At 42.1% G+C, this 3,684-nt stretch overlaps 1 pseudogene; it reads left to right on the top strand.

Annotated features, from left to right (window-relative positions):
* The first annotated feature begins 497 nt into the window (after window positions 1-497).
* LOC106336533 lies at window positions 498-3,180 on the top strand (annotated as a pseudogene).
* Window positions 3,181-3,684: the final 504 nt, after the last annotated feature.

A 3,684-nucleotide genomic window follows, 5' to 3' on the forward strand; every position in this document is an offset into this window, starting at 1 on the left:
CGACCCCATTTTATGTTTCCCGCCATTCTAAGTCATCGATCAAACTTTACGGTAAAAACCGCAGAAAGTCCGTTCTTTATCGAAAGAAGCCGTAATAAACGCTTCGAGTCAGAAGACGGCCCAAAGGGACCTAAGACATGACTCGAGGCCCAACTTATGATTTCTTAACCAACAGCCCGTAAGCCGCATGACGGTTTACACTTGGTTCGCAAGGAAAGATAAGTGTCAAGTTTCCGCGGATAAATACAAAATTTTGAAGATAATTACGAAGATCGGAAAAATGGAATATCTCCATTTTTATGCTATGACGGCTTAAGGGCAGAAGAGGAAAAGCGTAAACCGACCTAGGAGCTAGTATATAAGGAGTCATAGGCGAGAGGCATAGGGAGGGACTTTTTTCGGAGAAAACTTAGCACTTAGAGCGATTTAGGCATATTTCCGTTTTTGTTATTTCGAGCTGCGACTCAATTAGGTTTAGCCGACTCAATTAGGTTTAACCATGGGGAGCACCAGCCTTATTTGTAAAGAAGAAAGACGGTACCATGCGGTTAGGCATCGATTATAGAGGGATTTACAATGTTCCAGTAAAGGACAAGTATCCCTTTCCAAGGATCGATAAATTTTTGGATCAGCTTCATGGGGCAAGCTGGTTCTCAAAGATAGATTTGGCATCGGGATACCATCAAATCCCAATATCAGAGTCCGATATTATGAAGACGGCTTTTAGGACCCGGTATGGCCACTATGAATTTGTGTAATGCCTTTTGGTCTTGCTAATGCGCCGGCTGCTTTCATGCGCTTGATGAATGATATATTTCGTTATTACTTGGATAAATTTGTAATCATTTTCATTGATGATATACTTATTTATTCCAAGAGTAAAGAGGAACATGCAGAGCACCTCCAAAAGGTGTTGGAGCGATTAAGAAGCCATAAGTTGTTCCCCAAGTTTAGTAAATGTAGTTTCTGGAAAAGGGAGATTGGATTCCTTGGTCATCGAGTGTCAGATAAGGGTGTTGCAGTAGATCCTGAAAAGGTTGAAGTAGTTAAGGACTGGCCACGCCCTACCAGCGCTACCGAGGTTCGAAGCTTTCTAGGATTGGCTGGGTATTATGGAAATTTTGTGAGGAAATTTTCCATCATGGCCAAACCCTTGACGAGGCTTTTACACAATTAAAGGAAGCTTTGACGACATCACCTATTCTTGCATTACCTACTCCAGGAAGACCTTTCACCGTATACACTGATGCTTCTCGAGACGGACTGGGTTGTGTACTGATGCAGGATGGAAAGGTCATCGCCTATGGTTCAAGACAATTAAGGAAGCACGAGGAGAATTACCCCACCCATGATCTAGAGATGGCCGCAGTGGTATTTGCTTTAAGAATATGGAGATCCTATCTTTATGGCGAGACGATTCAATTCTTTCCTGATCACAAGAGTCTCAAGTATCTCTTTACTCAATCATATTTGAATTTGAGACAAAGGAGGTGGATGGAGTTTATCACGGATTATGACTTACAAATCCAATATCACCCAGGAAAGGCGAATGTGGTAGCAGATGTACTGAGTCAGAGGAGAAGTAATACAGCTATTGAGAAAGACTTAGAAGCCTTAAATGCAGAATTCAAGATGGTTAGTCTTTCAGTCATAGAAGGCGAGGGCAACGAGCCATTGGGATTACGAGCAGTGAATCAAGCAACCCTCTTGCAAAGAATTCGAGAAGAGCAGAAGGAAGATGTGAAGCTAAAGAAGATTATCAAAGAACTTGAAGAATCAGGCGGAAGAAATGATACTGGTTATCATTTGGCTGATGATAGAACCCTCCTTTTGAACGGAAGGATAACAGTACATGTAGGAAAGGCGTTACGAAAAGAGATCTTGAGAACCGCACACCACTCAGTATTCAGTATTCATCCTGGAAGCACCAAGATGTACCAGAATATACGTCGATACTATCACTGGCCAGCAATCAAATGATCAGTTGCTAAGTGGGTAGCTCAGTGCCAGACCTGCCAACAAATTAAAGTTGACCATCAAGTGTCGGGAGGATTATTGCAAAGCCTACCAATCCCAGAATGGAAGTGGGAGTCAGTGGCTATGGATTTTGTAACAGGACTACCTCGAGCCCCAGGAAGAGGGAATGATACTATATGGGTGGTGGTAGACCGACTAACTAAGACTGCTCATTTTCTACCCATTAGAATTGTTGACAAGGTAGAAGTACTGGCAGAACTTTACTTAAAGGATATAGTGCGATTACACGGAGTTCCTGCCAACATAGTATCTGATCGTGACCCAAGATCTACGGCTCAATTCTGGAGAGCTTTCCAGCAAGTATTGGGGACTGATCTTCATATGAGTACGGCGTTTCACCCTGAAACTGACGGGCAGACGGAGCGAACAATCAGAACCTTGGAAGATTTGCTAAGGATGTGTGTTTTAGACTGGTCAGGTACATGGGAACAATACTTGCCTTTGGTAAAGTTTTCTTATAACAACAGTTACCTTGCAAGTATTGGGATGTCCCCTTATGAGGCATTATATGGATGACCTTGCCGCACACCACTCTGTTGGGCTGAAGTTGGAGAAAGACATATGATAGGACCAGATGTAGCAGATGAAACAACAGAAAATATAAAGATTGTCCGGGAGAATATGAAGAAAGCTCAAGACAGGCAAAAGAAGTATGCCGATCAGAATAGACGTGAAGTAATATTTCAAGTTGGTGATTGGGTATATTTGAAAGTGGATGCACAGAAAGGGAGAGATCGATTCGGAAAAGTGCGAAAGTTAGCCACTCGATATATAGGACCATACTGAGTGATGCAACGGGTTGGAGAAGTAGCCTATCGATTAGAGTTACCTTCAGATATGGCTCTTCACCCAGTTTTCCACGTCTCAATGTTAAGAAGGCATATACGAGAACCTACCGAAGTAGAGCCGCAACGAGTAGAAAACCTTCGCTCCAACCTCACTTACCCTGAAGGACCACTTCGAATCGGAGAAAGACGAATAAGGAAACTGAAGAATCGAGAGATTCCTCAATTACAAGTATTTTGGGGAAAACAGCGCCGAGTAATTGTGACATGGGAAGATGAAGATAGGTTTAGAGTGACTCATCCTGAATTGTTTTTGGAAGATGATGAAGATCAGATGGGTGGAACATCAAACCACTAAGAATTCGGGACGAATTCTATTGAGAGGGGGAGAATATAATAACCCTCTTTAAAGAGTAAAATGCGGACAAGGAAATATCATGTAACAGCCGAGAAAATTACTCAAGTAAGTGGAAGTCGGATTGATATTTTCCCGTGGATGTTTGTGGATCCCAAGGTACATAAGAATTTTTTTGAAAGTCTTAGAATAGTTTTCCATCTGAAGAAATAAATTCTTCTGGAAGTTTAGTGGATTGAAAATGCTCACGGTTTGGCCTAGAACGTCCTAGTCGGACGAGAAAATTAATCGAAAATTTATTATAGGGCCTTAAGATAGGAATGAGCTTAGAATTATTTTAGAAATGTTTTGGTCTAAAAAATCTAGGTTTTTGTCAAGGAGAAACATTCCCTCCAGCTCTGATCAGCTTATTACACGTTCGGGATTTAAATACGGCCCATTCGGGCCCATGTACGACGTGCTAAGCGTGTTTGGAAGTTTCCGGAAGATGCAGCTGCTTGCTTACCT

Source organism: Brassica oleracea, chromosome C1 (assembly GCF_000695525.1).
Source record: "Brassica oleracea var. oleracea cultivar TO1000 chromosome C1, BOL, whole genome shotgun sequence".
Lineage (NCBI taxonomy): Eukaryota > Viridiplantae > Streptophyta > Magnoliopsida > Brassicales > Brassicaceae > Brassica > Brassica oleracea.